The sequence below is a fragment of the Equus przewalskii genome, chromosome 32 (assembly GCF_037783145.1).
Source record: "Equus przewalskii isolate Varuska chromosome 32, EquPr2, whole genome shotgun sequence".
Lineage (NCBI taxonomy): Eukaryota > Metazoa > Chordata > Mammalia > Perissodactyla > Equidae > Equus > Equus przewalskii.
The window spans coordinates 21,904,397-21,917,793 of record NC_091862.1 but is presented as its reverse complement, the minus strand read 5'-3'; positions in this window follow the sequence as shown (position 1 = coordinate 21,917,793).

Genomic DNA, 13,397 nt, shown 5'->3' with positions numbered 1-13,397 from the left:
CCAGGAGTTTTATGGTTTCAGGACTTATCTTCAAGTGTTTGATCCATTTTGAGTTTATTTTTGTGTATGGTGTGAGAGTGGTCTACCTTCATTCTTTTGCACGTGGCTGTCCAGTTTTCCCAACACCATTTACTGAAGAGACTATCTTTTCTCCAGTGTATGTTCTTGGCAGCTTTGTCAAAGATTAGCTGTCCATATATGTGCAGTCTTATTTTTGGGCTTTCAGTTCTGTTCCATTGATCTGGGTGCCTGTTTTCGTACCAGTACCATGCCGTTTTGATCACTATGGCTTTGTAGTACATTTTGAAGTGAGGGATTGTGATACTTCCAGCATTGTTCTTTTGTCTCAGACCTTAGCAATTTGGGGTCTTTGGTTGCACCAAATGAATTTTAGGATTCTTTGTTCTATTTCCATGAAGAATGTCATTGGGATTCTGATTGGGATTGCACTGAATCTGTAGATTGGTTTGGGTAGTATGGACATTTTAACTATGTTTATTCTTCTAATCCATGTGCATGGAATCTCTTTCCATCTCTTTATGTCATTATCAATTTCCTTCGGTAATGTCTTACAGTTTTCATTGTATAAGTCCTTCACCTCCTTGGTTAAATTTATTCCTAGGTACTTTATTCTTTTAGTTGCAATTGTCAATGGAATTGTATTCTTGAGTTCTCTTTCTGTAAGTTTGTCATTGGAGTATAGAAAAGCAACTGATTTTTGTAAGTTGATTCTGTACCCTGAAAGTTTACTGTAGTTGTTAATTATTTCTATTAGTTTTCCAATGGATTCATATATAGTTTTCTATATATGAGATCATGTTGTCAGCAAACAGCAAGAGTTTCACTTCTTCACTCTCTATTTGGATTCCTTTTATTCCTTTCTCTTGCCTGATTGCTCTGGCCCGGACCTCCAGTACTATGTTGAATAAGAGTGGTGATAGTGGGCATCCTTGTCGTGTTCCTCTTCTCAGGGGGATGGTGTTCAGTTTTTGCCCATTGATTATGATGTTGGCTGTGGGTTTGTTACATAATGGCCTTTATTATGTTGAGGTAATTTCCTTCTATCCCCAATTTGTTAAGAGTTTTTATCATAAGTGGCTGTTGGATCTTGTCAAATGCTTTCTCTGCATCTATTGAGATGATCATGTGGTTTTTATTCCTCAGTTTTTCGATGTGGTATATCACGTTGATTGATTTGCAGATGTTGAACCATCCCTGTGTCCCTTGTATGAATCCCATTTGATTGTGATGTATGATCCTTTTGATGTATTGCTGAATTTGGGTTGCCAAAATTTTGTTGATGATTTGTGCATCTATGTTCATCAGAGATATTGGCCTGTAGTTTTCCTTTTTTGTGTTGTCCTTGTCAGGCTTTGGTATCAGAGTGATGTTGACCTTGTAGAATGTGTTAGGAAGTGTTCTGTCTTCCCTACTTTTTGGGAATAGCTTGAGAAGAATTTTTTGAATAGCTTAAGTCCTCTCTGAAAGTTTAGTAGAATTCCCCAGGGAAGCCATCTGGTCCTGGGGTTTTATTCTTTGGGATGCTTTTGATTACTGTTTCAATCTCTTTCCTTGTGATTGGTCTATTTAGATTGTCTGTTTCTTTTTGACTTAGCTTTGGGAGGTTGTAAGAGTCTAAGAATTTATCTGTTTCCTCTAAATTATCCATTTTGTTGGCATCTAGTTTTTCGTAGTATTTGCTTATAATCCATTGTATTTCTCTTTTCTTTTTAAGGAAGATTAGCCCTGAGCTAACTGCTGCCAATCCTCCTCTTTTTGCTGAAGAAGACTGGCCCTGAGCTAACACCCGTGCCCATCTTCCTCTACTTTATATGTGGGATGCCTACCACAGCATGGTGTGCCAAGCGTTGTCATGTCCGCACCTGGGATCTAAACCGGCAAACCCCGGGCTGCTGAAGTGGAACGTGCACACTTAACCGCTGCGCCACTGGGCCAGCCCCCCATTATATTTCTGTGGTGTCTGTTGCTATTTCTCCTCTTTCATTTCTGGTTTTGTTTATCTGAGCTTTCTCTCTTTTTTTCTTTGTAAGTCTGGCTAGGGGTTTGTCAATTTTATTTATCTTCTCAAAGAACCAGCTCTTTGTTTCATTCATCCTTTCTACTGCCTTTTTTGTTTCAATGGCATTTATTTCTGCTCTGATTTTTATTATTTCTCTCCTGCTGGCTTTGGGCTTTGTTTGTTCTTCTTTCTCTAATTCAGTTAGGTGTAATTTGTGATTGCTTATTTGGGATTTTTCTTGTTTGTTAATGTGTGCTTATATTACGATGAATTTCCCTCTTAATATGGCTTTTGCTGCATCCCATATGAGTTGGTATGGTATGTTATTTTCATTTGTCTCCAGATAGTTTTTGATTTCTCCTTTAATTTCTTCAATGAGCCATTGTTTGTTCAATAACATGTTGTTTAGTCTCCACATCTTTGTCCCTTTCTCAGATTTTTTCTTGTAATTAATTTCTAGCTTTATAGCATTGTGATTGGAAAAGATGCTTGTTATTATTTCAGTTTTCTTAAATTTATTGAGGCTTGCCTTGTTTCCCAACATATGGTCTATTCTTAAGAATGTGCACTTGAGAAGAATGTATATTCTGCTGTTTTTGGATGGAGTGTTCTATATATATCTATTAAGTCCAACTGGTTTAGCTTTTCATTTAATTCCACTGTTTCCTTGTTGATTTTCTGTCTGGATCATCTATCCATTGATGTGATTGGAGTGTTGCGGTCCCCTTATTATTGTGTTATTATTAATATCTTCTTTTAGGTTTGTTAATAGTTGCTTTATGAACTTTGATGCTCCTGTGTTTGGTGCATAGATATTTATAAGTGTTATTTCTTCTTGATGGGGTGTCTCTTTGATCATTATATACTGCCCCTCTTTGTCTCTTTTTACCTGTCTTGTCTTGAAGTCTATTTTGTCTGATGTAAGTATTGCGACACCTGCTTTCTTTTGTTTGCCATTAGCTTGGAGTATCGTCTTCCATCCCTTCACTCTGAGCCTGTGTTTGTCATGGCAGCTGAGATGAGTTTCCTGGAGGCAGCAAATTGTTGGGTCTTGTTCTTTGATCCATCTCATCACTCTGTGTCTTTTTATTGAAGAGTTCGATCCATTTACATTTAGAGTGATTATTGATGTATGAGGGCTTAATGCTGTCATTTTATCACTCATTTTAAAGATTTGAGCATGTCATTCCATTTTCTCCTATCTTGTAAGGTTTCTGCAGAGATATCCCCTGAAAGCCTGATAGGGGTTCCTTTGTAGGTTATTTTCTTCTTCCTTGCTGCCCTGAGCATTCTTTCTTTGTCATTCATTTTCACCAGTTTTACTACTATATGCCTTCCAGTAGGTCTTTTTGCATTGACAAATCTGGGAGATCTGGAAGCTTCTTCCACTCAGATTTCCCTCTCTTTCCCTAGGTTTGGGAATTTCTCTGCTATTATTTCTTTGAACATGATTTCTGCTCCATTCTCCTTCTCTCCTCCTTCTTGAATACTTATAATTCTTATGTTGCCTTTCCTCATTGAGTTGGATATTTCTCGGTGACTTTCTTCATTTCTTTTTAGTCTTAGTTCTCTAATCTCCTCTTTCTGGGGCATTTCAACATATCTGTCCTCAATTATGCTGACATGCTCCTCTATGATGTCCATTCGAGTGTTCAGGAAATCCATATTTTGTTTTATCTCTTCCATTGTGTCTTTCATCTCTAATATTTCTGATTGATTCTTCTTTATAGTTTCAATCTCTTCTGTGAAGTAGCTCCTGAACTCGTTGAATTGTTTCTCTACATTCTCTTTTACTTTGTTGAATTTTTTGATGATAGCTATTTTGAATTCATTGTCATTTAGATTACATATTTGTGTGTCCTCAGGACTGAACTCTGGGTGCTTGTCGTTTTCTCTCTGGTCTGAAGATTTGATGTAGTGTCTGATGTTGTTAGAGGAGGTAGGTCGGGTCTTACGCATTCTGATATTATTTGGTTGCATTACCGCCTATTGCCACTGAGTGGGTCTCGAGAGCCACGTATTCTGAGCCCTCCACCTTCAGCCAAGATCCCAGGCAGTGCACCTGCACTGGGCTGGTGGCAGGAGGGGTGCTTTCTCCTGTGTGCTCCCTGGGCTTTCTCACTCTGCTCTGCTGTCTGGTCTCCTGGGGTGTTGGCTTGATGAGGTCACCCCCAATGAAAGCTTTTGCCCCATTAGAGGTCTTCCCTCTAGGCTGCAAGAGCCCTAGGGAGTCCTTAGTGAACCCATGAACAAGCATCTCCCTCCCCCATTCCTTCCCTCACGGATCCTCCCCTGGGCTCGGATAGCAGTCTTTAGGGGAGGGAGCTAAGTTCTCTCTTACCCCATTCCAGCTCCTCCGAGGGGGGCTCCAGCCTCTCTGCTCTACATCTTGTGGCTGTGTGTCTCTCCGATGATTTTGTGTTGTGTTAGGATGTCCTCTGTTGGAGTATGGATGCCCCTATTGGTTGTATGTTGGAGGGGAGAGAGCCTCAGGAAAGTTCACCCACCGTGATGCTGATGTCACTCCTCTCACCTTATCTTTCTTACCTATAGATTAATTATTTTTTATTTGTGTCAACAGTAGAGAAGAGATATTGTAAATGCAGGTTGCCAGCTGGTTTCCATGACAGAGGATACTTCATGAATTTGACTTGTTTAAACCCACAAAGAATTTTCTTTGCTTAGAACTATTCATAAAAGTAAACAAGTTTGCAGGCTCTGTGTATTTTTTAATTCCCCACCTTTCACATTAGAGAATTAGGTAAAAATTGCACTTTAATATACTTCGAGATTAGTGAACAGTTGTCTATGAAAAGGCAAGAATTTTTCTTCCTGCTTTTTAGTAACCATCTGGGTGTGGCATAGTGGTTAGGAGCACAGATTCAGGACCCCATCTCTCGATTTAAATCCTGACTCTGCCACATACTAACTGTATGACTTGAGCATGTTACTTAACCTATCTGTGCCTCAGTTTCCTCATCTGAAAAATGGATATAATAGTACCTACCTCAGTGTTGTCGTAAGAAGTAAATGACTAAATATGTAAAAGCATTTTGAACAGGGTCTGGCAATGCTAAGTGCTATGTTCATGATTGTTGTTATTGCTATAACTTTTTCATAGACTGAGAGAGCTGTTATTGACGTAAGTAAATAATAATTATTAACTTCTGAGGATAAATAAATGCTTATTCTTCTGTTAATAGCCTTTAATAAAATAGAGTAAAGAAGTCAAGACCCTATCTTCTTTGAATATTAGGGCTTTTTTTTCTACAGTGAAAAAACTGTTTTTACAATCGCATTTTTGTTCTTATATCCACGCATATTCTGAAAAAGAAATGAGGTGTTCCACTCAAAACACAGTTAAGCAGGAAGCATCTGTTCTGCTCAATTTGGCAAGTGCTTTACCCTGATTCTTTCCAAACTGTGATTCAGAAAGTCCTAGAAGGAGTTCAGTCTTGGAGGCCAGGTCACAATAGACTAAAGGGAAGGGATGGGTTGGATTTTCCCACATCCTTCCCTGCTTCCCTGCAGCCCTTCCTGGCTCTGACTGCCATGTCAAGCAGTGGGTGAAATACTAGCTTTTTCCTCTGGGAAAGGTGCTCCAGTGCCACCAAGAGATGCTGTAGAGTTGCCTTTACGTGATCCCATCATGCTCACTTGGCAAACTCCAAAAGCTGACTTTGGGCAAGAAGACTTTGTGGCAAACCTGCAAATTTCATACACTAACATCATTTAATGTACAAAATGGAAGAACCAATCTCCAACAACAATAGATCCTTTGGGGGTTGAAGGCAGAAACCTTTTAAAGCTATGTTAACATATGCAGTGACTCCTTGTAACCAGCCAATGCCAAACCTTCCAGTCACAGCCACAGATTATAGGCGATGACAACTTCAGAAATATTGGAAATAGGAAAGATGCTCCCCTAAGATGCATCAGTATCCAGGATAATATGAGTTAGAATTTTTAAAAAGCTGATCAATAATTCAAAAGTGTTTGGATTGTGACATCACTTGGAAAGAGAACAGTATTCTTATACCAATGCTTTATATTGATTTAAAAACAGTTTCAATGCTTTATAGCTAAATGTCATATGCAAATCTTTTTCAGGCTCTACAATATAAAGGTCCTTTCTTGACAGGAAACTACCAAAGGTTGTATATAGTTTAAAAATGATAAAATAGGATAACTGTAGCCTTGGACTTATAAATCCTACCCTTCTATTTTCTACCATCAGACATATTTCTACTCCTGTCTTTGAAATATGCAAGATCTCTCGAACTGCATCATGCAGTTCACTCGTAATCAAGAGGATAGTTTGAAACACCCAATTGCAATCAGAGTAACAGCTGACTTGCTTTTGATAGCAGAATTGAAAATCACTGCAATTAATTAAATGGGCTATTAGAAATGGAAAATGAATAGAATCTAGAATGTAACTTCACCATGATGCAAATGTTGAGCACATATATATTAGAGTAACAGTTGACTTGCTTTTGATAGCAGACTTAAAAATCATTGCAATTAATTAAATGGGGCTATTAGAAATGGAAAAGGAATGCAATCTAGAATGTAATTTCACCAACATATAAATATTGAACATCTTTATTACCATATATATGTATATACAAGTTGTATATGTATATATCCTTGTCTCTCTATTTTCTGATAGCCCCAGCTATTTGCATGTGCTTAGTCTAGGTGTCCCAAACAGAAAAGCACTTAAAGTCATTTAACAGGAATACGCATGTAACCCACATGTTTCTATGCTTCTCCACTGGAATCTTTATGCTTCTCCATTGATGTGGTCTCTAGTTATGAGCTCCTTTTACTGATGCCTTCTACAGGTCCTAGGGTACCCACACTTGGGGATGTGTTCTAAGCCACCATAAATCTATTACAGAAGAAGGTAGGACAAGAAGGAAAGAAGGAATGAATAAAATATCCACACATACCAAAGCTCGCTGGCTAAGGATGAGCAGTGCCTCGGTTTTCTCTTTTTAGAGGCAGATGGTACCTCGTATCTTTTCTACCCTCGTTCCCTCTCAGTTTCCTTGTTTCATGTACTGTGTGTGTAGATTTTTACACCTTGCCTTACCTGCGTCTTCACTATTCATGTGTTCCTATGTGATTGTCTAGCTTCTGTTCAGCTGCTTGCTCTGACCCTACAACCTGACGGCTGTTCATCTGCAAGTTTTCTGGCTGTCCTTTTCACCCTGACCTTCAACATACGTACACTCCTTCACACTAATCTAGATGCGACCACACTTTGCTAGAAATTTGTCCCATCCCACACTAGATAGACGTGTTCAAACCAACGTAATAATACCCATTGGTATAACACTTTCCAGTTTACTGGGTGCTTTGGTCTCATTTTTTCCTGATAATCCTGTGAAGTAATATCACCATCTCATTTTTCTAAGAGGTGGAAACTAAGAATGCGGCCCTCTAACATTGGACAAGAGTTAGGTCCTTCTGTGTGTCTATTTCTTACTCTCATATTACTAATTTCTCTATAAATGTTCACATCAACATCAACCTAGAAGCATAAATTGCATGAACAGAGAGAATGTGTATTTTCTTTGACTAATTTTTGTAACATTCATAAAACATGCTCTTCCCTCAGCCTCTGACTCCACATTTTTCGTTTCCTACCTCTGGCTCCTCCTTCTCAGTTTCCTTTGCAGATTTTTTCTCTCCCTCTCCCATCCTCATTCTTGAGTGTGCATCCAAGGCCTTTCGTCTTCTCAGTCTACCCAATCTCCATGAGCTACTTCTTTCACTCCCAGCGTTTCAAATACCACCTCTCTAAATGCTGATGGTTTCCACATCTGTATCTCTGGCCCTGACTTCTCAGCTGAGACTTGTGTCAGTACATCCACCCGCCTATCACACATCTATGTAGATGTCCCAGCAGTGCTTCTGATGCTGTAGAGTCCACCGACTTCCCCACCCAGCAACCCCGGTTCACTCTCTCTCATAAGTGGCATCACCAGTCACTTTCAACCCCACTGCCACACCAGCACGCTTGCTGCGCCTCCTGTCTCCTTCCTCCCCACCTCTTAGAATTCACCTGCTTCTCTCACCCACAGTGTCCCTCCCCCGGGTCAGACAATCACCTGTCTTGCCTCCATTAGTCCAGCAGCTTCTAACTGGTCTGTGGCCCTAGTCTTGCCCCCTCTAATCCAATCTCTATACTACAATCATAGTGCTTTTTCTTTTTTTTCCTTTTTGGTACGATGTTGCTGTTGTTAATTGTGGTAAAATATACATACATAAAATTTACTATCTTCACCATTTTAAAGTATATAGTTCTGTAGTGTTGAGTACATTCAGTTGTTGTGCAATCAATCTCCAGAACTCTTGCAAAACTGAGACTCTGTTCCCATTAAACAGGACTTCCCCATTCCCCCCTCCTCCCAGCCCTGGCAACCACCATTCCACTTTCTGTCTCCATGAGTTTGACTACTCTACGCACCTCATATAAGTGGAATCATGCTGTGTTTGTCTTTTTGTGGCTGGATAATTTCCCTTAACACGAAGTCCTCAAGGCTCATCCATGTTGTAGCATGTGACAACATTTCCTTCCTTTTTAAGGCTGAATCATATTCCATTGTATGTATATACCACCTTTTGTTTATCCATTCATCCATTCATGTCATTAATCTGCCTAAAACTCTTCGATGGTTGCTCATTGCTGTTGGGATAAAACTCCCCCAGGGTCCAGGCCCCCCCACTTTTTCACCCTCATCCCTCCCATTCCTCATTGCACACTGTCTTCTTGTTCAGCTCTGGCCATTCCCGCAGGCTGTTGCTCTGTCTCACTACTTCCCAGGACTTGTCCCCTATGTTAGCCTGGGTCCTCTGAGAAGCCAAATCCAGGAAGAGATTAAACAGTGCAAAGATTTTATTAGGAGAAATGCCTGTGAGAAAACGGGGAGGGAGCCGGGTTAGGCTGAGAGTGGTCAGACTCTGTTCAAGGCTGACCCGAGGGAAGGTGAGAGAGGACAATGGCTGAATGGAAGCATCCTAGATTGCTGCACCATCTAAAAGGATTTTGCAAGGCCATTGGGAAGTCCTTGAGCCAGTTGGCCATCAGAGGCATCAGTGTCTCCCGGGGCAGGCCGGCCTATTGTCCCTGATGTGCTCAGTCACTGGCAGGAAAAGCCCGAGGGAGGGGTGGCCTCAGTGGAAATGTGTGGATTTTAGCACCCACCCCTCAATTATGCTGGTGCAGTCAGTGAGGTGCCTTCTTCTGGCCAGCATTGTCCCTCTCTTCACCAAGCAACTTCTGTTTCCTCTGCTAGACTGCTTTTCAATTTTTAAGGGCAACCAATAGCATCTCCCCTGTTTTTTGATCTTAGTTAGCATTTTGCATAGTATCTTTTATTTCATAAGTATTCAAATATTTGTGGTCTAAATGCAGAAATAGAGATATTCAGAATTTGTTTTCCATTATGAGTGACTCTTTGTATATCTTTTTAAACATGTTTATTTTACAGCATAAAGCCCAATATCTAGCCTCCCCTCCCAGTGGAGAGTCTGTGTTGGGTGCTGGGCCCAGAGTGGAGGGTAATGTCCTAGGAGCTGGGGTAGGACTTGGTGAGGGGAGGAGATGGGATTGGAGAAAAAGCTACTTGGGAAGAAGCAGATGGTCCAAGAGAATGGTCAATGTGAAAGGGCTGTGCAGAGAGAGAATGAAAGTCTGACTCACAGGGACCAAAGCCAGCGTGACTGGGGGCAAACTGAGGTGGGGAATGGATGCTGTGAGGCAGAGCCTGGAAGACCCTGTACCTTCTTAAAGACACAGACTCAGGTTGGATGCAAAGAAAGTTGTGATATGGGCCCTGCTATCAGTTCCCCTACATTAATCCCAGAATGTATGGGGTTAAAACCAAAAGCACCCATCCCCTCCCCCTGTTTCTCTAGGTTACATTCATATGTGAATATCAGTTTTTTAAGCCTTTGCATCCCTGAACTTCACAAGGCAGATAGAAGTTACAAACTGTAGAGCCAGGTGGCTTCATTCTAACATCTTGGCTAGTTATGGGTCCTTTAAAGTTTTATTACAGGGAAACTGATATCCAGAGACTATCAAGACGCTGAAGCTTCCCAGACCCAAACTCTTTGGCTTCCTGGCACCGGAATCCACCATCCATCACAGAGGCAGACAACCAAGGACAGCCACCTGCGGATTCCCTTAACTCACCACCCCCCTCCCTTAAACAGCCTCACAAGGCCAAACGCAGGCTGGTGGGAAAGTGCTGACCAGCAAGGTCACAGGCTCCCCCTCCCCTACCTAAAACCTCAAATAAAAACTCCTACCCTTTTTCCTTTGAGGAGGTGGGTCTGAGTTCTAATGAACTCCCATCTCCTCATCTGGCTGCCTTTCAATAAAATTCTTTCCTTGCTGTAAGCCTGGTGCACCCATTTTTATTTTGGTCTCTCTCTTGTGTGGTGGGTAAAAGAACCTGTGTTTGTGGCTGGTAACAGTTGTAAAACTAGGTTTTATCTAGAAGGGAGTTTTCTTTGCTTTTTATTCTTCCAGCCATGTAAAACAAAGATTATTTCTTAAATTTTTGGACAAAATGTGTTAGCTAGAGTTTCAGCTGTATGTATTCCTCTCTAACGTGGGCATTAGTCCTAAACTGTCCTCAATCACTAAGGTCGCTATAGATGAGGATATCCTGAGATGCCTCAGTCCTTTCCCTTAAGTATGTTGGGGTACAGACACACACACTCACACTCACACACACATACACACACACACTCCTTAGGGATCCATAATGCTTATTCAATACAAAAATGTTCAACTGCATCTGTATTGGGCAGAGAAATAATTGCAAGGCCATTTATTCCCCTGCAGGAGTTGAAGACCGAGGAGAGACTGGAGGACCCGACACTGTCCTTCCTTTGTGCTGGGCCGCACGGCCCCAGCTCTCTCCTGCTGAAGCCGGCCAGGCTCCTGTTGTGTGGCCTGAGGTGCCTGCCTGCTGCCAGCGGCTGGCACTCCAACTCTTTCAAACAATAGTTTTGGACGAAATCAAGAAGAGACTCTCCAGGTGGTAGAGAGGATATAGTAGGAATGTCACCCCTGGATGAAAAGAAGTGGTTTCCCCTCCGCATGACAAAGACAGGAATTTCTCCTGTGGCTGGGAATGTTTCCCAGTTCATTCTTTTCCCGCCCTGTGGTTTACCCTGGTCTAATGCACCGACCGTAAAAGGGCATGGATGAGGTAACGCGGCTTCTCCACATCGTCTTCATTTTGGAATCTGATTCATGGAAGAAACCTGTCAAACAAGAAATGTTACTAAGTGGCAAGATGTGAAACATGCACTTACCCAGGAGAAAGTCAAACCATCTGGGAAATGAAGGAAAGTTCTTGTGTTGTGAACTCTGCACCTCATCCATAGGGTGGCTTGTTGTGGTTGGCACCCTGCGTTGGCCCTTATCAATATTTGAAGTAACTTTGGAACAAGTTCTCATTTACGAGAGGAAACCACAGCTTTATTAGCATCATTTCTCCCTGAGAAGAATTTCAGTGCTACATCCAAAATGGACTGGCAGAACACACTGAGGGACCTCAAAATGGTGACGAGAAGTCCTTTCCTTCTTGATAAGAGACAAGACGCTTAACAGAAATATTTTTGGAAGGAATAATCCAGTGGTGTGAAGGAAGTTGAGATTTAAAATAAACAGAGAGGAAGAAGGAAGGAAGACCTGTGTCTAGGTAGAAGGAAAGCCAGACAGCAAGAAAACCCTGACCCTCAGAAGGGTGGGGCAGGATTAGAGGACACGACTGAGGTGCACCAAAAATTAGAAAGGGGAAGCTAGAAATACTAAAAGTAGACTTTCTTGCGAACGAACCCAATGAATTTTCATCTGTGCACTAACAAATAGAAATTGTGAGCACAGGACTTAATTGGCTGGCTGACACATCAACAGGGAAAATGGTTACAGCTGGAAGTTGGTAGGTTTTCTTATTTTACCTCTGTGTATGCCCTGTGAGTATAATTCAGTACAATTGTGCATGAGGCTATTCTATGGCATAATTTTGTTTGGGCTTAAATTCAATGTGGTAAGTGGGATCAAAATTTTGGAAATTTCTCCTAACACCTAAAGGCCTTGAATAGATTTCTGACAACTCAAAGCCTTTATATTCACTTGCATATTAATTTATTTTCCTTTTACTTTTTTTGTAAAAAATATGGAAAAAAGTGTGTCCATTCTCACAGTTTGGTAAAATAGAATTGCCTCTCCTCTCTTCATCCTACTATTGCATTATTTTTTTAACCATAAATAAAACTGGGAGAGAATGATGCTATTAACTCCATTTAGGCTATTGTTTCTTTGTTTGGTCTGCTTTTTTATTCAGAAGAAATTAAAATATATATATATATATATTTTTCCCCCATTTTCAAAATTTTCACCAAGTCTTAGAAACAAAGTAGAGGGGACAGCCTGGTGGCACAGTAGTTAAGTTCGCATGTTCCACTTCAGCAGCCCAGGGTTTGCCAGTTTGGATCCTTGTGAGGACCTACGCACCGCTTGTCAAGCCTGGCTGTGGCAGGTATCCCACATATGAAAGAGAGGAAGATGGGCACGGATGTTAGCTCAGGGCCAGTCTTCCTCAGCAAAAAAGAGGAGGATTGGTAGCAGATGTTAGCTCAGGGCTAATCTTCCTGACAGAAAAGAAAAAACCAAGTAGATACCACAGTTTACATCTCAAATGAAGACGCCTGGAATTACAGGTACACCATGTAGTAACTGGACAATTGAATTACCTCCTTAAAGCACATTGCAAAAACCAAACAAAAGGAAATATTCATGCATTCACATTTATATTACCAACTCTTTTGATTTATTTGACAAGAGAAAGAGGCTGTAATTTGCCAAAGACCACATACCCCGCGTGGGCTTGGGGACAGTATTGGTCTTCTCCATAGCTGCCCCTGCACCGACATAGCTATAACAAACCATTAGATGTGCTTAAGGCAACTAAGAAAAAGAGGGAGGGCAATTACTGCTCCCCAGTGCTTGGTGGCGTAGAAACACAGCATTGCCTCATTTATTTTTCAGGATGGGCCAAATGAGTTAGCTCACACACTGACATGAAATGGCCAAGGAGTCTGCCTTGACTCTTTCCTCTCTGTACACTCTTTGTAGGTCATCTCATCCAGCCCATGGCTTTGCTACCTTATGGTGATAATTTCCAAACTTCGGTGGAGAGAAGATTGACCATTGATGACCGCAACCTCTCTCTTTAGTTTGCCTGACAAGGAGCAAGAATGGTCTCCACTTCACCCAAGGTGCCCAGGTGCTGTCTGTGGAAGCCGGCAACCTCCCTGAGCAGCTGGCACCCAAGCTAGACTCTCT